The sequence below is a fragment of the Cibotium barometz genome, chromosome 18 (assembly GCF_041138505.1).
Source record: "Cibotium barometz isolate CiBa-2024 chromosome 18, ASM4113850v1, whole genome shotgun sequence".
NCBI lineage: Eukaryota > Viridiplantae > Streptophyta > Polypodiopsida > Cyatheales > Cibotiaceae > Cibotium > Cibotium barometz.
The window spans coordinates 59,642,847-59,666,157 of NC_141063.1; the positions used below are offsets into that span (position 1 = coordinate 59,642,847).

At 42.3% G+C, this 23,311-nt stretch overlaps 1 long non-coding RNA gene across 1 annotated transcript; it reads right to left on the reverse strand.

Annotated features, from left to right (window-relative positions):
• Positions 1 to 6,175: 6,175 nt before the first annotated feature.
• Positions 6,176 to 9,899, reverse strand: LOC147629546 (uncharacterized). The gene is made up of 2 exons (XR_015267973.1): positions 9,582 to 9,899; positions 6,176 to 9,405 (listed from the first exon to the last, which is right to left on the reverse strand). It is a non-coding gene; the product is annotated as an uncharacterized LOC147629546 (long non-coding RNA).
• Between the last annotated feature and the right edge of the window lie 13,412 nt (positions 9,900 to 23,311).

Consider the following 23,311-nt stretch of genomic DNA (forward strand, 5'->3'; position numbering starts at 1 on the left):
CCTGGCTGATACTTGATTTCAAAATCAAATTCCTGCAGGGTCTGCATCCATATCCTTTGACACATGTTGAGATCCCTTTGGGTGAAGATTCACTTCAAACTTTCATGATCTGTTCATCAAAGTGAACCTCTGTCCCAAAAGATAATGTCCACAACTTCAGAGCATAAACTACTGAGAGTAACTCCAAGTCATGGACAGCATAATTTCTCTCATGTGTTCTGAGCATTCTGGATTCATAGGCCACTACATGACCTTCCTACATAAGAGCATCGCCTAAGGCAAACCCACTGGCATCAGTACCTCAAAAGTTTTGGTAAAATCTAGCAATTTAAGGACAGGGTTGGTTACTAAGGCTATCTTTAGCTTATCAAAGACACTCTGATACATAGTAGTCCACTAAAATAGGGTACTCTTATTGTTTGAGAAGGTTAGTTAAAGGGGATGCTATCTGAGCATACCTAGGTATAAAGATCCTATACCATCCGGCTAATCCTAGGAATCTACGACTGTCTTTATCGTCTTGGGTTCTGGCCAATCTACGACTGCTTGGATCTTTGTGGGGTCAAGAGAAATCCCATCTTTAGACACTATGAATCCCAAGTATTCCACCTAGTCAACAGAAAAAGAACACTTGCTCTTGTTTTGCAAAGAGTTGTTACTTCCTTAGGATTTCCAGGACCTTGCGCACATGATCTTCATGATCTGCAACATTCTTTGAGTATACCAAGAAATCATCAAAGAAGACAAGAACAAAATCATCCAAGTATTCTCTGAGAATATCTTGCATAAGATGATTAAATGTCACCGGGGCATTAGTCAATCCAAACAACATGACTGTGAACTCATAATGCCAATAGCGAGTATTGAATGCTCTCTTCGGGATGTCATGTTCCTTGATTCTGATCTGGTAGTACCCAGATTTGAGATCTATCTCTATGAACATTTGGGTCCCACTTGATCGATCCAGAAGTTCATCAATCCTAGGGATAGGATACTTATTTTTAATTGCTAATTGATTCAATCCTTTGTAATCAATACAGAGTCTTAACATTCCATCTTTCTTCTTTTGAAAGAGAATGGGCGCACCCCAAGGTGAGACATTGGGTCTAACGAATCCCTGCTCTAACAATTGTCTTAACTGCTCCTTAAGTTCAATGGCTTCAGGGGGGCTGGCATTTTGTATGCACGCTCGGCTACTAGCTGAGCTCCAAGGGTTAACTCGATCTCATGATCTACTTCGCGAGACGAAGGCATCTCAGTCAGCTCTTTTGGGAACACATCTGCATACTCACTTAACCACTTTGGTTCTTTAGCCTTGGTTTTTATATCTACAGGATTCATCTTAATGAAATAAACAGCTTGCCTCTTTCTGAGCCCTTTTAACAATTTAGAAGCCTTGACTAATTGCACACTCGAGATCCGAAAATTCCAGTTCCTTAAACTTTATTCCCGTGAAGATCAAGGAAAGAGATGGTTCCATTGTGACAATGAATGTCAGCCTGATTCTTATGGAGCCAATCCCATTCCAAGGATTCCATCATAGATTCCCAAAGGTAGGACTCTGAATTGGCACTCTGTTACGTTCCCATCTAGATTAAACTGAATAAGGTCTGTCTCAAGGTGTGTGAAAAGAATCTTTCCACTGGCCAATTCCACTTGCATAGGTTTCCCTAATTTTTGATTTAGGACTAACTTACGCAGACATCCTGGGGAAATAAAAGAATGAGTACTACCTGAATCAATCAAAAGCTTGAATTGCTTACCTTCGTACTCTGATGGGGTCTAGAGGACTGAAAATTGACGATTATTCCCTTGATGCTCAACTGCAGCATAGATCTATCCTTTTTCTTCCTCCACTTCCTCAGCTACAGTGACGGCTCTAGAGCTGCTGGAGCCTGAGGTGCAACTCTCTCTCTTTGGTTACCCCAATTCTGGGAGGAAGTTTGGAGACTGCTTTGCATGGAGGCTGCAGGCTGAGCTAGCACTCTTCTGAGGTTGCCCTGATTTTGGCGCGGGGGACCCTGATTGGACTGATACGAAGGAGTCTGTCTCTGAACTCTGGGACCCTATATTCCTTTTCCCACAGAAGGAGATGGGCAATCCTTGAGCTGGTGCCCAAATCCCTGACATTCGAAGCACCTGTTCTCACTTTGAAGCTCTTCCCTCTACATTCTTGAAAGAGCCGGAGTTCCTGAGAAAGAGCTTCGAGGAAAAGGTCTTCCTTCATTCCTGAAACTTCCAGTCTCCAGATTTTGGTTGGGACCTTGATGTCTCTTTGGAGGCGGAAGGTTGGAAGAACTTCCCAGTGTCTAGAATCTCTTAAAGGATGAGGGAGCTGGCTTTGGCGAGACTTTAATGAGATGAAGGCTTTGGCGAAGTCCTTTGCCATTCTTACAGCTTCAGCCATGGAAATTGGCTTGGCATTCTTGACCAGGGTGTCTAAAGGTTTTTTCATTCGTCGAATGAACCTGGCCATAAGTTGCTCTTCGTCTAGCAGTGGTGAGTACTTTAAGGAGAAGAGCAAATGCCTGATGATATTCCTCAATAGTTTTGCTCCCCTGGTTTAGCTCTAAGAATTCATTCATCTTGGTTTCTAAAAATCCAAGGGGACAAAATCTATTCCTTAGATAGGCTTTGAGATCATTCCAGGACTGGGTATTCCTATCTAGATGGTTGGTGTCGCAATGGTTTCTACATGCCACCCTGGCTATTTCCACAATATTCCTAACGAGAGCCATTTTGCTCCTCTCGTTGTATCCGGTGACATCAAAATATTCCTCCATGGCCTCGACCCACTTCTCCATAGCCTCGCCCAAGTTCTCCCCTTCACCTTTGAAGGGTCCTGGCTGAGTTCTGTGAAGAGCCTTGCGAGCGTCAGGGTCAAGCTCTTCCTCATCAATGAGAAGATCTGGCTATCGACCACGATTCCCTTGCCTCATAATTCTGCCAAAAATGATACATTATTAAATTTTTATTTTATGATTTTGGGAAGACCTTGGTTGAGAGCTGCCAAAGTGAAGCAGGATTGGGGAGCTGATCAGATTGTGATAAGGAGAGACAAGAAGCAGGTCAAATTAGACATGAATTTCCAAGAAGACCATACCTAGGGCTTTCAGGCCATTGCTTGTGGAAACAATCAATATGATACCAGAACTACAAGAGGATGAGAAAGAAGAATTTTTGAAGAGAAATCCATCAGTGGTTCCTATTTTTGAGGTGGATGTTGAGCAGATTGTGTAGCAGTATGTGTTTCAGAAGGATTACCATCTAGGAAAAACTCTAATTATATTAGATCAAGAATTGGATCAGAGAATGCAGGAAGAGATTGCATCAAATGAGGAGAAGAGGAAAGAGTAGAAAATAAAAAGGAAGGAGTTAAAGCTATGATACAAGCTAAAAAAGCTTTTGAAGAACATATGTCAAAGACATCAAGGGTCAAAGAGAATGATTTACAAGATTTAAATTTGGGAACACAAGAGGATCCAAGAAATGTAAAAATCAGTATAAATCTGAAAGGACATTTTAAGGAAGATCTTAAAAGCCTTTTGTTGTATTTTTGCATGGCATTATACAGATATGAAGGGAGTGGATCCAAAATTCTGCCAAGACAAGATCAATTTAAAAAAGGATGTTGTACCTGTAGTTCAACAAAGATAGCAGATGAACCCAAATTTTGCCAAACAAGTAGAGGAGGAGATTGATAAGCTTTTGAGAGAGTGGACTTTATATATCCTGTACACGCACTTACTTGGTTGTCACCAATTGTGGTGGTTCCTAAAAAGAATGGAAAGATCAGGGTGTGTGTGGATTATAGAAAGCTGAATGCAGCAACCATCACAGATCCTTTTCCGCTACCATTTTATGCCGCTTTGCTTGATTGAGTTACAGGACATGAGATATACAGTTTTCTTGATGGCTTTAGTGGCTACAATCGGATTTTGATGGCACCTGAAGACAAGGATAAGACAACTTTTGTGACAGAATGGGGAGACTTTGCCAGCAATGTGATGACATTTGGCCAGAAAAATGCTCTCCTATATTTCAGAAATGGGTACAACAGGTGTTTCATGAGAGTTTTTATGGATGATATCAGTGTGTTTGGAAAAGTGATGGATTATATCAACCATCTCAAGATGTGCTTTGAGAAGTGGAGAATGTCAAGATTGGCATTGAATCCATGCAAGTGTGCATTTGCAATAAGTAGAGGAGTTTTGCTAGGATATGTTATTTCAAAGGATGGAATGGAGATTGATTCAAGGAAAGTTCAAGCAATACAAGATGTTGTACCACCAAAGAATGTGAAGCAGCTGGGAAGATTCATTGGACAAGTCAAGTGGCATTACAGGTTTTTGAGATACCTCTCCCATGTTTGTCAACCTTTAACAAGATTAACAAAGAAGAAGGTGGCTTTTGTATGGGGGGAAGAATAAGAAAAATCATTCAGGCGCTACTGAAAAAGATGTTAGTAGTGGCACCAATTTTGCAGCCTCTTGATTGGAATCTGGACTTTAATATTTTTGTTGATGCATCTCACATTGCAGTGGAAGCAGTATTGATGCAGGAGAAAATCAAAGGTTGGTTAAAGCTTATGCATAAGCTTAAGCATTATTCTCAATCTCTATGCATAAGGCTTAAGCTTAGGCAAAAAGATTAAAGCTTATGCATAGAGCTTCAAGTTTATGCAAAGAGATTGCTTGTTTCCTTTGCCTTCCCAAGCTCTATTAATGGTATGATTTTCTTGATGCTTTGCTTATGTTGTGTGTATTTGTAGGTTTGCCCAATTCCTATCTTTACACAATCTTTTCACTTCCAGGTATGGACCATAAACCCTTGTTGCTTTTGTTATTTTTTTCCTTTTTTTACTTATACAACAGGCCCCGAGATGGGAAGGTGGGTAGATAAAGCATATTGTGTAGGATTATTTCCTTGTATAGAGTTTATGCAAGAAGCTCATGCATAGAGCTTGCATAGGCTTCTTGTAAGCTCTATGCATAGGCTTTTTGCAAGCTTGCATGAAGCTTATGCATAGAGCTTGCTTAGGCTTCTCACAAGCTCTATACATAAGCTCTATACATAGGCTTATTGCAAGCTTATGCATAGAGCTTGCATAGGCTTCTTGCATAAGCCCTTATGCAAAAGCCCTTATGCAATAGGTTTATGCATAAGTCCTTATGCAATAGGATTAGAGTTTATACTTATGCAATAGGCTTATGCATAAGCCCTTATGCCTAGCCTTTATGCATAAACCCTTATGCCTAGCCTTTATGCAATAGGATTAGGGTTTATACTTATGCAATAGGCTTATGCACAAGCCCTTATGCCTAGCCTTTATGCATAAACCCTTATGCAATAGGCTTATGCAGCAATAGGCTTATGCATAAGACTTATGCATAGACTTATGGATAAGCCCTTATGCATTAGGCTTATGGTTTAAGGTTTATGTATAGACTTAGGGTTTAGGGTTTATGCGATAGGCTTAGGGTTTAGGCTTATGCATGAGCCCTTATACAATAAGCTTATGCATAGGATTATGGATAAGCCCTTATGCATTAGGCTTAGGGTTTAGGGTTTATTGCATAAGCCCTTATGCATATATGCAATAGGTTTATGCATAAGTCCTTATGCAATAGGCTTAGGGTTCGGGCTTATGCAATAGGCTAGGGTTCGGGCTTATGCAATAGGCTTATGCATAAGCCCTTATGCAATAGGCTTATGCATAGGCTTATGGATAAGCCCTTATGCATTAGGCTTAGGGTTTAGGGTTTATGCACAGCCTTAGGGTTTAGGGTTTATGCAATACGCTTAGGGTTTAGGCTGATGCAATAGGATTACGCATAAACCTTATGCATAGGCTTATGGATCAGCCCTTATGCATTAGGCTTAGGGTTTAGGGTTTATGCATAGGCTTAAGAGTTTAGGGTTATGCAATAGGCTTATGCATAAGCCCTTATGCATAGCCTTAGGGTTTAGGGTTTATGAATAAGCCCTTATTCAATAGACTTATAAAGCCCTTATGCATAGGATTATACAATAGCCTTATGCATAACCCCTTATGCAATAGCCTTATGCATAACCCCTTATGCATAGGCTTATGCAATAGCCTTATGCATAAGCCCTTATGCGTTTATGCATAGGCATAGGGTTGGGGTTTATGCATAAATGTGTAACTAATCACTTTTTCTCATGTTATGTTTTGTAGGTCTTGGATTGTTGTCCTCTCTGGCTTGACATTGTCGAGGTAAGCTCTCTTATTCATGCAACCTCATGTTTATTGCAATCTCATACTAGGTTTAGGGTTTAGGCTTATACATAGAGATATGGGGCATTATTGTAAATGTTGTTTAAGTCAAGTTAGGAGTGGTTATCCACGAGTAGGTGGTTATAGTAAAGGGGGAACCCTCGGCCTTCTCACTATCCTTCTCTTGTAAAAGAGAATTTTCCTTTGGCTTTAATAGTAGGGAGCATATGGAAAGTCCTCGAAAGCTATCATCTAAAAGGGACACTGTCCACCTTGCTTGTCTAAGCAGTATTGTAAGGGGTCTCAACAATGTTCTAATATCACATGTTGCCTTTTTTGTTTAAGATTTAAGCATTAATTTGTTAGAGAATTCTTGTGTTGTTTTTCTCTCCTTCGTCTTGACACTGTTGAGATAAGCTCTCTTATTCATGCAACCTCATGTTTATTGCAACCTCATGTTTATTGCAACCTCATGCTGGGTTTAGGATTTAGGCTTATGCAAAGAGATATGGGGCATTATTGTAGGCCATCTAGAATGATGTTTAAGTCAAGTTAGGAGTGGTCAACTAGGTGGTTATAGTGGAGGGGGACCCTCAATCTTCTCACTATCCTTCTCTTGTAAAAAAGAATTTGCCTTTGGCTAGTAGGGAGCATGTGAAAATTCCTCAGAAGCTATCATCCGCCGAAAGAGACATTGTCCATCCTGCTTGTCTAAGCAGTATTGTAGAAGGTCTCAACAATGTTCTAATATCACGTGTTGTGTTTTTTGTTTAAGCTTTAAGCATTCTTCAGTTATGCATAAGCCCTTATGCATAGAGCTTAATGCTTTTGATTCATAGAGCTTAAGAAGTATCTAATATGGTTTGTTTTGTTTGTGTAGAACATGGATCGTACACCCAAAGAGACACCCGCATCATATAGCCCCAATCTCTCCACCTTGCTTACACCACAGGCAATGTCCCTGAGCCAATTTTACCATTCCATGTCGCAAATGAGCCTCGAGCAAAGGGCTATGGCACAAGCCTACTTTAGGGGAGGTGTTTTCTCCATAGCCATCATAACCCACCACTACACAGGCCACGCCCTTAGACACTCCACAGCACATCACACAAACCCCGCCCACGGCTCGCTCGACTACTTCCAATCATAGTAGATGAGATTGTTCAACAGATTGTTGCCGTGGTGGTGACTCCACGAACGCTTCTTCCCCTCAGTGTCGTGAGTGCCCACCCATTGCCAGTTTTGAGGGGACACTATGCTCACGCTCATCCTGCCGCTTCAACACAAATCCCTCTACCCCCAATACGGCTCGTTCTCGATATCAAAGTGTGGATGGAAATGTGGTCTTAGATGGTGCCAGATGAAGTCTTGAATCCACAAGTTATGCTATGTAGCCTTTGCTCATGACTACATGACTACCTGGCGGCATAAACTTGATAAGGCCAAGAAGGAACGAGTCGTGAATCAAATCAAAAGTGAGTTTGTACAAGCACCACATAATGAAGAGGTCCATCCTAGATGGATAAAAGATCACATGGTGAACATGATAAAGCACTGGCAGCACAACAACATTACACGCAAGGAAAAGTCAGGGGAACAAAAGCCTTGGAATCTCTCATAAGAGATTTAGGAGGAGGAGTGTAGAAAGCACCATGCAAATCCCCAAAGTTATAAGCAGCAAAAGTAGGCCACAGTGAAGTGAATGGAGGAAATAGGAAGCTCCCATCTTGGAAGCGGTGGATGGGATGCTTTCCACACCTACTTTGTAAGTGTTAATACACATATCACTCACTTTTTTAAAGCATAATGGGCATTACATTTTTTTTAATAAGTGCTCGTGCTTCATGCTTCCAACGCCGAGTGGTTGGTCGTGCTACGAGTGATGCAAAGGAAAGGTAAGCCCTATTGCATGAGACATATGTCCTCCTCGAGCAACTTGAGCGAGAGGGCCACAACGTGCATTGGACGAATGTGGTGAATATGGTAAACCTCTACATTTTTCACCCATCATCTATGTACCATTATTTTTAAAATAAAAATAAAACCTGCATCCTTCGATATAACCGTCGAAAAAAGCGTCAAAAAACTCATCGAAAAACGCGTCATTTGTCAACGTCGAAATAGTGGTAAAAAATTAACATTAATCTTCAACCTTTATTTCAACGATGGTTATAATTTCAATGTGTATATCGATGTACATATTGATGGTATTACATCAACGCTTTTTTTGACGTGCATATCGATGCTTTTAGGGATTTTTTATATATTCAAAACCGTTAGAAAAAACATCAAAAATCAACCCGCCTGTAATAGTGTGAGAATTCTTTCAATGCATGGTTTTTTGGTGAGCATCTCTCCTCTAGCAACCAGAGGCACCCAATGGACATCTACAATCATCTCTAATGAAATCATTCCACATAATGGGATGTTTGTCTATCTAATCCTTTGAGGGGAGATGAAGGTATCCCACACACTAGTCTCATCCCAATCCAAGATTTAGAAGTATCTCACATGAGGGGAGATGAAGCTATCCCACACACTAGTCAAAGGCGGCACAACTTTGTTGTTTTCCTTGACCATTGTTGTTTGGCCATTGTTAGCCCCAACGCAACCCATGCCGGCACGGGCTATAGGCCATGCACAAACAACAATGGCCAAACAATAGCCATGGCCATGGCCTATAGCCCGTTTCGGCACAGGCTACGCAAGCTAACCATATCCAAGGCAAACAATGGGCAAGGCTAATAGTGGAAATAGCCACATGCATACAAGCCGCACCGGTACGGGAAACAACAAACAGAAAACATAATTTTTTTGCTTATCACAATATCCATAGCGTATAATCAGCAAGTCAAGCTGGCCATAGACACAATGCTAAGGAAAGGTAGATTGGTAGAACTTGCCTCTTCATCCATTGAAATTGCTAGAGCAGAAAGCACATTAAGCATTGAGAACTAGACATTGAAAATGGATCTTAAACATGCACAATTAGAGTAGCAACAACTAAAGGAGAACATACAAAAATTAAAGGAGCCATAGCCATAGCCATAGCCATAGCCATAGCCATAGTCATAGCCATGGCACGTAGCCCCGTTCGGTGCGGGCTACGCAGGACACCATAATATCCAAGCAATCAAACATGAAGCGAACCAAAGCAAGCATAAGGGCTGCACCAGCGTGGGTTGTGCATGAGAAAATTTACATAGCAAAACCATGGCAAACAAACGTGGGCAATAGAAATCAAACACAACAGTTCTAACAAAATCATCGAAGAGCATAGCAAATGTGGGCGAACCAGAAGGCGAATAGGAAAACAAACTGCATATTCAAAAACTCAACTCACCTGCATTTTCTCGGTGGTATGAAGAGCTCGAACTTCCCTAGTCTGCAGTGAAGAGATGGAGAGATGGAATGCTAGGGTTTGTGAGGAGATGGAATGCTAGTGTTCAGCAAGTGAAGGGTTTGTTGCTTGCAAAGTGCTGAGGGCAGACAACAAAAGTAAAGGACCATGAACCCACTAAAATTTTAATATGTAAAACTGATCTTTTCTCTCTCTCTCTCTCTCTCTCTCTCTCTCTCTCTCTCTCTCGCCGTATCTCCCTCTCCGCATCTCTCTCTCTATGTATCTCTCTCCCTCTCTGTCTCTTCCTCTTCACTTGATCCATCACTCTCTCTCCCTATCCTCTTCAAAGAATAAATTTATGTGGTGAGAAGCATTTCAAATTTTGTGGTGAGAAGCATTTTAAATTTTTTAAATTTTAATTATTTCCTAAATTGTTTTGTGGTGGTGAGAAGCCTTTTAAATTTCTTTCATTTTATTCATTTTTGTACATCAACATGGCCATCACTCTAAGTATAAATTGGGCCATCGTGAGATGATTAAAAGGCCATCACTCTAAGTATAAATTAGACCATCGTGATGATTAAAAGACCATCGTGATGATTAAAAGGCCATCACTCTAAGAATAAATTGGGCCATCGTGACAATTTAAAAAAATTAGTACTCAAATACCATCACTCAAAGAATAAATTGGATCATCTATAAATAAATTGGACCGTACAAGATTGTTTTTCATGAATACAAACCCAACTACACTTGTCTTCTAAAATGTTGTGTGTTGGTTGTCCACAACAAGTTCTTTTGTCTGTGCCTATATCCTCAATATCTCCATGTTGTTGTTGGCATTTTAGGAGTGGAATGGTTCATTGTTGATATCTATTTGGTTCTTTTTTATTTTCTCTGTGTGTCCATATCAAACAATTAGTAATGCCTCGTTGTGTAACAATATATAGGCCTACTAGAGGAACAAAACTTGTCCTTTGCTCTAATCATTGATATTGCAAGGTATCCATTTCAGACCTGTAAGAGCATTTTGAACTTGGAGAAATACACACATTCTCAATGCATCAATTGAAACTAGGTGGTGAGAAAGTAAAGATTGAGGTGCAAAATCTCAAGTCCTTAGAAGAAGGATATGTTCTTGATGCAAATATATATTCTTTTTACAAACTCCTCCTTTGCACCAGGTCATGCTATCTTGCGTGTTGTTGTGGATAATGATGTGGCTATGGAAGAACAAAAACCAATGAGCAATGAGTTGAGAAATGAGAAGAAGAAAAAAATTACAAGTGTGTTTGACATGATTAAAGTTCTCCCACTTAATATTAGCCTGCATGCTACATTTTCTAATGTGAAAGATAGACGGGCAGTGCAAGAGCTCCATATGATGGTCATATTGCCTTTGAGCTTCCACCGTGCTTGGGGGAATCCTCAATGATAGGGATGGAACACAGAAATGATGGCCATGTTTGGGCTGATTATGTAACATGTAGCTCTAACATATTTCCAAGTATTGTGCAATTGAGTAGATGCATAGATCATTTGTGGTGCTAAAATTTGGATTTCCCTAACTTGTTATAATGTTTTGTTGTGAATAAAACACACTGGTTGGGTAAGGCAAGAAAGGTGACCTGGTGGGGGTGGTGAAGGATGAATTTGGATCTTTGGTGTGTTCCTATTGTCATCTATCACCAGAATGTATAAAACAATGCCCTGCAGTTATGTATTACTACATTCCTAGAGATCATGTGAATTACAGTAGATGTATTATTCACTTAGGTCACCATGACCATACATTTGCAGATGGTTCATCTAGAGTACCAAAAAGGGTTTTTGAAGAGAAGGTAATTTCCCATGCAAGAGCCACTCCTTATGCAAACACCGAAGCAAGTTAAGATTACTATAGCCCAAGACATGGTATTGGATTTGTTTCTTAAAGAAACACAGAATGCATGTAGTGAGAGTTCGGTGACAAGGAGATGACTTAACTATTGAAAGTAGTTACTCCGTTGTCTGACAAGAAAATAATCCAAAGATGTTTGGAAGATGCAAGAAAAGGTTCCACTTATGGGGCTAAGGGGCTAGAGGCAATTCTACATATCAAGAACAGAATCAGGTACCCATTCATTCACAGCATTCTTTTCCCCGTGTTTTCAAGATGTCGACATTTGGATTAGAAAGTGGCTTAGATTTGGTGAATAGGATGAGACATGGAGAAAATTTGCAAGAAATGTGGGTACACTTTGACCATGTCCATAGAGTACAAGGTTTGTCCACAATGGGTGCTCATGTCTATGACCCATACCTCCATGAATTGTTGACAATTACTACTTGTGAGTTCAAAGTTGAGGATAGATAAGCCCAGATAGAATTTTGGAAGATGTTGAATGATACTATGAAGAAGTGTGGATATGAATTCTCTCAGTTCAAAGGATTTATGAAGTCCCAAGTTCAGAGGATTTATGGCAGATGAGGCGAGTGCAGTACGTAAAGTATACTTCAAAGGAAAAGAAATGCCCGACAAAGAGTAGTCATGTTCATTTCATTGGGAGAAGAGTATGATACAATACTTCAAAGGAAAAGAAATGCCCGACAAAGAGTAGTCATGTTCATTTCATTGGGAGAAGAGTATGATACAATACACGAAAAAATGTATTGGGTCTTCTTCTCATGAAGAACACAAGGTGCTTTGTAGAAAATGGAAAAACACAACCACAAAGATAAGTGCAAAGAATTGCAAACAAGAGTTGCCGCAATGGTGGAGAAAGGGACATGCCTTTAAGAGTGAGTTGCCATCCTTAGATACATGGATTGCATATGGTGGGAAGTGTGTGCGTTCCATTGGAGTGCCTGGTTTTTGAAGCAAGAAGATGATAGGCCTTTTTTCCCTACCACTAATTTGGCAGAGAGCAAACACTCTAGTATGAGAGCAACTGTTGGGTATAAGAAGCACATTACATTATTTGAGGCCACAGCCATTGACCTCTCTATGGCGGTCCTTCAAAGTGCACATTGCAATGCCCATCTCACTCGTGGGTATACTATAATAGGCCCAGGAAATGATGGAACGCTTTTACTCTAAGAAGGGTGGTGCCTCCTCTATGAAGAAACTGGCATACTTGACACACTTGACCATGGACAAGTTAGGTTTTAATAGTCCAGAAATGTAGCATGTTCACCATGAAAAGAGAAGTGTCCAACGAAAGCGAAATATATGTGCTAGCCCAAGTGCTATACTAGAAAATGATAGTCATAGACTAGAATATGTGACAGTGACGGTGTGAACGAGAGGAAGGCAACACGTAGCATGCCTACAGAGGACTCTCAATCAATGGGGAGAGAGAAAGGCAATTGAATTGGAGATTCTGGGCCATTTGTCGAACTGAGCGGCGGAGCAAAGTTACATGTTTTGGGCTTCTGGAAGAGACTGGTGGGAGATGTGGTGCTTTTATTAACCCCATGGGTGGGTCTAACTAGGAGGGAGTGCTAGTGCCTTGTTTTTGGGGACGCTGCACTTACCCTAGTGGTATCAGATAGGGTTTTATTTGGTTCTATAGTTCAATTAACACACACTTTTGGAAAGTAGTTACTACAAATGTCATTGGGCCATTAGGGCCTGCTCTTAGGGTTTGGCCTCTGGCCGAGGGAACTAACCTAAGTATTGATGAAATAGCAAGTTTGCAAGCTATAGGATTTATATTAGAGGTAGGTGCAGTTATCCCAATGGCGCTGACAGCTAGGGGGCCACTACTAATGCACCAAGAGTCCCAGGCTCTGTTTGAGCAAAGTATAGGGATGGAAAGAGTGCGCTAGAGAAAAAATCCAACTAAAGTGTTATGAGAACATCGAGAAAGGTTGGTCTATTACAGCTGATATCCTAAGGGAGGTCATTATCCTTTGTAATGAGACACACATTTTTTATGTCTAGAGGGTTCAAAAGCAAACGGTGTGAATTACTAGATCACAACTTCTGAATTCCCAAGGTGTACATGTGCAGACTTCTAGAAGAGAGAGGCTAAGCACTCAGTTTACTTGCCTTGCAAGCACCTCTACTATGTATTCTTACAAGTGCTCAACTTGGATGCTACTCCTTATGATTTCATGCATCAACAAGCACTCATAAAAGTTGAATTGTTCCAGGCTTTGTTGGGGTGTCGGTATCCCATAGTTACTGAAATTGCCTAGCTACTTCCCTATTAATGCTACATGCCTTAAACTTTTTGGTAGAAGCATCTCCAAATGATACCTTTGGTCCTCTCCGTTCTTCCTATATGGTAAACATCTTTTGATATTTTCATGTAGCTAGTTCTAATATTTTGGTGGGGTTTTGATATTATGGTGGATCGATGTAGCTACTTCAGATAATGTGGTGTCTATAGTTGTCCTCAGATAACTTGTGCTTCTCTTTTTAATACTCTACTTATATTGCAAGATGAATGGCACTATGTAATTTTTAAAATTTCTTTGTTTTAGTGTCTTGCTTGTTCTCGCTCGCTCGTGAAATGGCTATCCCCAATTAAAAGCATGTTAAAGTAGCCACAACTACTTTAAAGCAGTTTAAAGTTTTTTAAAGTAGTTAAAAGCACTTGAAAGCAACCATCATTTGGACCATTGTCATTCCAATAATGATAGTGAGAGATCACACCATAATGAATCATAATCATAGTGATAGATCACACCATAATGACAAACTACAATGTTATCACGAAATGCAATGAATCAGGATTATCATAGTGATAGATCACACCATAATAACAAACTACAATGATATCATGATTATAATACAGACTATAGTGATATCATGATGATAATATAATAAAATTACAAATTTTAAGGAGGTTTCAAAGTGCTCCCAAAAGAAATTTTATTGACACCACTTTGGGTCCACCTTACCTTGCTTTTCAGCCAATAGTGGCCATACCAGTTTTAATTCATGGCTTAAGACTAGTAATAGTGGCCATACTATTTTTACATTTGGGCCAGCCTAGTGTTAACACTAGTTTTGGGCGTGGACAGTGTTAACACTAGTTTTGGTTAGCCTAGTGCTTATAGTAGTCACTTGTATATAAGTTGATTTTGACACAATGCACATTCATTCCCTTACAATAGACTTGTGAGATCTCCTCTCCTCTACTCTTGCTTTCATGTATGCTATTGACTCTTGCTTTCTTGATAGATGCATGCTTGATAAATTTGATTGTAGGTTTCCCTTCTCCTCCATTAGCTTACAATGGATGCTATTGAATCTTGTTTGCTTGATGGATACATGATGCTAGATAGATTTGATTGTAGGTTTCTCTCTTCCATTGGTTTCTTCCTCATTCCACCTTTTGTAAGAGAGATCCACCATGAATTCCATTTCCTTCTTACCTCCATCTAGGAGAGGGAAGCTCTACCTTCATTTCCTTAGCAAAGGAGCATATCGGTGTGACAATGAAGTGAGAATATGACAAGTGACCTAGTGCAACCACATCAAGGAGTTGCATTATGGCTCAAATGCAAGACACAGTGACACATAATTCAGTAAGGCTAAGGTAAGCACTTGACTTGAACAAGATGTATGATCAAGACATAAAGCAACAGTGTCCATATCTACAACTTGGATAGATGCTTATAATGTTTCAATAGAATACTTATGGTGATTCTCGCACCAAGAGCATGTGGTAAAAATCTATGATGAATTCCATATGAATTTACTTCATGTATGTATTATGAGATTAAGCATTTTATAATCAATAGGCCACTTATGAGCCTTGGCTACCCCATCGGCCATAGTTTAAGTGTGTTGATTGCATGCTTACTTGTGGTGTGTGGTTTGTGCAATCTTGTTTGCTTCTTTCCATCTTCCTCTTCTCCTCCATCCTTATCTCTCTCTTTCTCTCTCTCTCACACACCCTCTTGCATGCACAAAGACATTAAGGTATAGGTTGAGCTTTCCATACCTCCTTCCCTCTTGCCTATGTCTTGTGGTGTGTGCAATGAATTGTTTGCCAGTTTTCTTCTCTCCATCTCCATCTTTATCTTCATCTCTCTCTCTCTCTCTCTCTCTCTCTCTCTCTCTCTCTCTCTCTCTCTCTCTCTCTCTCTCTCTCTCTCTCTCTCTCTTGCATGCAAAAATAAATTAAGGTAGAGATTGCATGCACAAAGACATTAAGGTAGAGGTTAATATTTCCATGGCTCCTTCCCTCTTTTCTCCTTGCCCATTCAAGGGATCGCTAGTGGAGTAACATTGACACATGTATTGCCAGTGGGGCAATGGGCTACGATCCAGATTGTATACAAATAGACTAGATATTAGCTTCACTAGCTTTTGTCCCCTTGAACATACCATGGGGTGGGGCAAGGGGGGCAAGGAGGAACTTGTAAATTTTAGGCCATGCATATATGACATTTTCAATAATGACAAAGGACATATAATCCCATGATCATATTGAACTTTGAGTTATCTCTTGAGCTCTTATGCTAATAGCTTGCATGTTTTCTTCTTTCTTTATTTTTGATCGCATGCTAATAGATTGCATGCTTTCTCCTTGCTTGTTGATTGCATGCTAATAGCTTGCATGTTTTATTCTTTCTTTAATTGCATGCTTGCTTGTGGATTGTGGTGTGTGCAATGAAATGTATGCAAACACTGTCTACACTCCCAAAATGCACCACTGCATTGCAAATAACTAGATTTTGACTAGAGACAATTCTCCACCTGAAATTCCGGAAAATACCTTGCAGTGTATGCACATTGGCATTGAGGTGGAGGTTAAGCTTTCCTTTGCTCCTTGCCTCTTTCCTTCTCACCTAGTCAAGGGATCATGAGTGGAGTGACACCGCTAGTGGCAAGGTTCAAGCCCCTAGCGTCCTCATATGAAGGGGTTAGCAACTTGTTTGCCAAGTATCCACCACACGCTTAGCAAATACCCTTGCATTTTTCACTTCTTCCCACCATTGTTATGCAAGGCATCAAGAGTTCTTCACACACACAAATTACTCACAAGCACCAATGGATGAAGACTAAAGAAGACACCCAAAATAGGTACTCTTAGTAAGGGAAAGAGTACAATAGATAGCAAAGCTTTGAAGCCTGCATTGAGGTATTCGTTCTTAAGACACGAAGATTTGGCTACATTTTTGAGAGAGGTGGTGTTGTTTGCTTGCCTATGTTGAAGCCCAAGGGTAAGGTGGCTATGTAAAGAAGGCAAGAGTAGTGCGATGTTGTGTTGAAATAAATGGTAGTTAGGTGGCTATCCAAAGAAGGCAAGAGTAGTGGTGTTGTGTTGAAAGAAAGAGGGGGGAGTGATGAAAAACAGGTAGAGGGAGAGGAGACACACACACAGGAGCAAATCCTAATGTATATTGCAAACCCTAACCATAGAGGAAAGCCATTTCCCTTCTCACACAATGCATAAAGCCATAATCCATATAATACACAGCTCACACTATGTGTTGTGTCCACACACAGCTAACCCTAGCTAATGTCCACACACTATGACCAGCTGGACGCAGTCATTTATGTCTCACACATGCTGCTATCTAACATGCCAGCACATAGCACAGCTAGCACACACTGACATCGAGCTTGAATGTCAACAGCCCCTCTCAAGCTCATGATGTACTGCCATAGATGAAGATGTAGATGAGCTTGGGCTATCAAAGCTCTCAACAACACTCCCCCTCAAGCTCATCCCACGTACTCCCAACATGGTACGGAAGTACTCAAACTTCTCCCTGCTAAGTGGCTTTGTAAAGATTTCGGCCACCTGCTCTTGAGTCTTCACATACTGCAAATCCACTATACCATCCAGCACTTTCTCTCTGACAAAGTGATAGTGGACCTCTATGTGTTTGGTCCGCGCATGAAAAACTGGATTCTTGGCCAACTGTATGCTGCTCATGTTGTCACAATGAATGACAACCTTGCCATCAATAGGCTCACCCAAATCAGCCAAGAGACTCTTTAACCATACTCCTTCACATGTAGCAATGGCTACACCCCTGTATTCAGCCTCTGTACTAGATAAAGCAACAGTAGGTTGCTTCTTGCTACTCCAACTCACCACTGCACTTCCAAATGTAAAGGCATAACCACTAGTAGACCTGTCACGTAGGCTGTAATGCCTGTGACCGACGGCAGACCGGATGGCCATATCCGGGGTTCAGTGGGAGAGGATGCCCATGCGGAGTCATGGGCGGCCAGGCTAGTGTGGACGACAGGCCACACACTATATAGCCTGGGGGATGAGGGACAATCCTCATTCTTCCTCTATGGCTGGGTGGTGAGCCAGAGGCCGTCCCCTCTCGTGGTAACGCCCGTAGCGGCGTTACGGATATCTAACACTGGTATCAGAGCATGGTTCGGAGGAATCGTGAGAGTCCGCGCACGAACGGGGGACCGGAGCCCACTCGGTGGTTTTCATCCACAATCTCCTCACCCTTATCTCCACAAGGGAATGTGTGGAGGAAGGAGGGCCAAGACTCTTGAAGGGAAGAACTCTTTCTCTCTCTCTCTCATTCTCTCTCCCCGTCACACACAGCATCGAGGTAAGCAAAATGTGTTTGTTTTCATTTTTTTTTTTTGCGTTGAATCGCTTTGAAAGCTCTGCGTTGAAGGTTTTCAAAAAAAAAATCGTCTGTGTTGAAGGCGGGGCGCAGACCACGCCCACGACCAGCCCCTGTGTGTGGGGGTTGGGCGGCGAAACCCATGCCCTGCTGAAATGCGTGGGGTGGGGGGGCGAAGACCAGCCAGCCCCACCAAGCCTTGAAACACTAAGAAAACGCAGGAGCACCGCATTGAGCACCTGTGAAAGGGGGACGCAGACCACCCCCACGACCAGCCCTATATGCGTGGAAGTGTGGGGGCGAAACAAGCTTACGCGCAGGAACCAATGGTGAGGCTGCAGGATTCGAAGCCCTGCTATACACCCAATGAGTGAGCAAAGAAACGCGTCAAAGGGGAGCCATACCCACGGCGGCGTCAGGCCAGCCGATGGAGGCCAGCCAGCCCTGGGCGGCCAGCAGGCGGCGGCGCCAGCCAGCCAACGGCGGCGGCGGCTAGAGCCACAACGCCCAGCACACGCCAGACGCCCACCAGCGGCCAAAGACAACCCAAAAAAAAAAGGAAAAGAAAAAAAAAAGAAAAGAAAAAACCATTTCTTTTTATATATATATATTTTTTTTTTTCATTATTCAATTTGAAAAAATTAAAAATGAAAAATTCAAGGAACCCTCTCTCTCGGCTGGGGAGGAGAATCATTCCCGCAAGAAATAATCCCGGCAAGGGATAAGTGTTTTCGGAGTTAATTTTTGTTATGAGTTGCAGGCATATTTTCTCGTGGATCGGAGCATCCCGGAAGCGTCCTTGTAGAGGCTCGCAACGCAACAAATCGACAGGAGACCGTAAAGGGGGGTGACTATTATTCTCTCTCCACCATTGCTCATTTTTATTAGCGTTTTTTTAGTAATTTCCGAGTTCTCGCATTATTTTTTGCAAGAATTAAAATGTCTGCAAGGCGTAGTGTGTCCCCACCGCCTTCTACTTCTCTAGGTTTTTCTAGTCTCTTGTCCTCGGTCGCGGGTTTGACCCCGACCGAATTGTCAGGCCGTACACGCCCGACCGTTGTTCGGTCCGGAGCGCGCTTATCGATCACTCATGATCCGCTAGCGCCCTCCTCGTCTATTGACCCCGTCTTAGGACCCAGCGAGCCCGCAGCGGCCGCATTGGCTGATGACCCCTTTCTGGCCGATGAGCCAGAGGACATGAACACTGACGTCGTGAGCGTAGCCTCGCCAGTGGTTGCAGGAGTACAGGCCGATGCGCCTGCAGGGCCGTCCGTAGCGACAGCTTCGTCGTTGTTAAAAGACTTAAAGCGGCCTAGTTTTGGTGGCGAGGAAAAGGAGAGAAACAAGGACTCAGTCAATATGTTTCTAGCGAAGTGGTCAGATTTGCACGCACTGCGACAGCAGCCTAGCCGTATACAGCCTGTAGAGGCTAGCCTCTCTTTAACCGGCAAAGCGTACAAGTGGTGGATGAGTCTGACAACTCGCCCTGCCACTTGGACGGAATTTGAAACAATGTTTCGAAAAGAATTTTTGCCTGTTAATGAGGCAGAGAGAAGCTGGGAGTTATGGGACAAGTGCTCGATGGAGAACAAATCCCTAACTCAGTACATCTCAAACTACAGGGAGATAGTACTCAAGTTAAAAGGAATCGATACATTCCAAACATTGCGGGGCTTTAAGAGAGGCCTCAAAGATGATTACCTTGAGTACGTAGAACCCCTACAGCCTAAAGACTTAGCAGAGGCAATTCAATATGCACAGATATTCGATGACATCAAGCGCCGTAGTGCGCGTGGTGGTTCTAGCAGGGCCGAGAGTAGTGAAAAGAGGAGGTCAGGCCTCAAAAGAAAAGGGTTCCGCAGTGACAAACAAGGGGATAGGACGGACCAGGAAGGACAGGGTGGTCATTGGTCTAAAAAACCGCGACCATCCAGAAAAAAAAGAGACACCGAAAACCAAAAGAAAGAGCAATATATTAAAGCGCGAAAGGAAAATCGCTGCTTTAATTGCAATGAAGTAGGACACACGAAGGCTGAGTGTCCAAAGCCTAAAGCCAGCACGAGTGGCAACGAGCCCAAAAAAGATGGTAAATCTTCTAGGCAATTGCATACAGTGCAGAGACTCCCTCTCAGTTCCGCAGAGTTCAGAGAGGTGACAGTGTGTCATTGTGATGAGCATCACGCTTGTTCAGTGACACCAGCGATGTGGAGGTGGAAAAACAATTAACGGAATATTTGAACAAAGGCTTTATTCGGCCTAGTTCAAGTCCGTGGGCATCGCCTATTCTTCTGGTAAAGAAGAAAGACGGATCTATGCGGATGTGCATAGACTATAGGGCTCTTAATCAGATAACGATTAAGAACAAGTATCCGATGCCACGCATGGATGAGTTGTTTGATCAACTCTATGGATCGAGATACTTCACAAAAATAGACCTGAGATCTGGGTATCATCAGGTTAGAATAAAAGCAGAAGATGTTGCAAAGACAGCATTTAGGACCCGTTTCGGGAATTTTGAGTTTTTGGTTATGCCATTTGGGCTAACCAATGCTCTAGCGACGTTTATGACGCTGATGGACAGTATTTTACGTCCATATCTAGGAAAATTTGTAGTAGTTTTCCTAGATGATATTCTTGTGTACATTAAGACACAGAAAGAACACATAGAGCATTTGCGTCTAGTGTTCAAGTTGTTGCGAGAGCACAAATTATTTGCAAAGAAAAGCAAATGTGAATTTTTTGAAACAGAAATTCACTACCTTGGCCATATTATATCCGCCGATGGTACGCGGATGGAGCCAGAAAAAGTAGAGGCTATTCTTAAATGGCCAGCGCCGAAGAATCTCGAGGAACTGTAGATTTTTCTTGGCATGTCGGGGTTCTACCGACAGTATGTGAAGGACTACGCGAAGATCGCAATCCCGTTGACGGACCAGTTACGGTCAAAAACAAAGAACATTAGTTGGGGGGACGCCCAACAGAAGAGCTTTGACAAGCTCAAGGTGACCGTAGCAGCTGCACCTGTTTTGACAATTGTCGATCCAAATGAGCCGTTTGTTTTGGAAACAAACGCTAGTAATGAGGCCATTGGGGCCGTACTAATGCAAAGAGGACGCCCAATTGCATTTGAAAGTAAAAAGTTAGATCGTGCGCAACGTAACTACTCGGCTTACGAGCGAGAGTTACTAGCGATAGTTCATGCACTGAAAAAGTGGAGACACTATTTATATGGTGCCACTTTTGAGGTCCGGACGGACCATGAAAGTCTGAAATGGCTTTCAAGTCAAAATGAACTGAAGGGTAGAAAAGCTCGATGGGCGGAGATTCTACAGGAGTTTGACCTTCAGATACGTTACCAGAAAGGTAAGTATAACGTGGTGGCAGATGCACTTAGTCGCATGCCACAGATTAATGAACTTAGTTTCATAGTCTTCAAGAATGATTTCTTGGAGTCCCTACGTGGTTTATGTGATCATGATCCTTCTTTTACAGAGGTCTGGCGCGCTGTACGCGTACGCACTTCTTCACAGACGCGACCACCTCCCTCGTTGGCACGTATTGCTAGTCCGGAGAGACTGGCCGAAGGTGCAACGGGAAGGGAAGCGAGAGTTAGTCCGGAGAGACTAGCCGTGTCTTCTGGGTATAGTTTGGAACCGGAGAGTTCTGACGTAGGCCCTTCATCACCTTTGACTGCCACGGCTTCAAAGGGGAGTGATAAACTTCGTCGGGGGGAGAAATATGCTAATTACTCCATTGACGACGGGTACTTACTCTACAAGGGTAGAATATGTGTACCAACTATTGGTGACTTTCGGGCCCAAATTCTTAAAGAAAGTCATGATAGTCCAAGTGCGGGTCATCCCGGGATTCAGAAGACCTATGCACTAGTAAAAAGACAGTTTTATTGGCCTAGTTTGTTTAAGGACGTCCAGACTTATGTGCTGAAATGCAATAAGTGCCAGGTCAATAAACATGAACGTCTTAAGGTTGGAGGACTACTCCATCCGCTGGAGATTCCTCAAGGGAAATGGGAAAGCATTTCCATGGATTTCATTACCGGTTTACCCAAGACGAGTCGAGGGAATGACTCGGTGTGGGTGGTAGTGGACAGGTTAACTAAAATGGCAAAGTTTATTGCCACGAAGAAAACTGTTAAAACGCCAGAGTTGGCAAAACTCTTTATTGAACATCTCTACAAGCTATATGGCCTGCCCGCAGATATAGTGTCGGATAGAGATAGAAAGTTCAACAGTCATTTTTGGAGGGAAGTCTTCAAAAAGCTGGATACTACTCTGAGTATGAGTACGGCAGATCATCCGGAGTCTGATGGTCAAACTGAAAGAGAACCAAATTCTAGAGGATATGTTGCGTTCTTATGTTAGTAAGAAGCAATCTAATTGGGAAGAGTACTTACCCTTACTGGAGTTTGCCTATAACAGCTCCAAACACTCAGCGACTGGATTTACACCATTCATGTTAATGTATGGATTCCAGCCGAGATCTCCAATGGCTGTAGGCCTAGAAAAGGAGAAGATTCAATCTGTCAAGGATTTCCTTGAAGATATGAATGATATGCTCAGAGCCGCACGTGAGAGCATTCGTAGCGCTCAGGATCGCGCTAAAACTTATGCGGATAAAGGACGAAGAAAGGTGACCTTTGCAGAAGGTGACTTTGTATTCCTCAAGGTTCCTGCGCAGTCAGAAACCATGAAAACGGGAAAGTGTGATAAACTTTCTCCGAGATATTGTGGTCCTTTTAAAATCCTTACGAAGATTGGGGACGTAGCATATAAACTTGAGTTACCGGAGAGTTCTCAAGTCCATCCTGTCTTCCATGTCAGTAAATTGAAGAAATCAGTTCACGGGTTAGAGAACGCAGTTTCTCCAGAGATTTTGGTGGACTTGATAGAGCCACCAAAGATACCACATGGACCTGAAAAGATTCTACAGTATCGTGATAGACAGACCCGACATAAAGTGTACCAGGAGGTACTTGTTAAATGGACAGATAGGGATGAGGAGGTAGCTACCTGGGAACGCCGTAGTGCAATTTCCAAAAGGTTTCCCCAGTTTGTTTTCGAGGACGAAAACTCTTCTTAAGGGGGGGGTAATGTCACGTAGGCTGTAATGCCTGTGACCGACGGGGCAAACCGGATGGCCATATCCAGGGTTCAGTGGGAGAG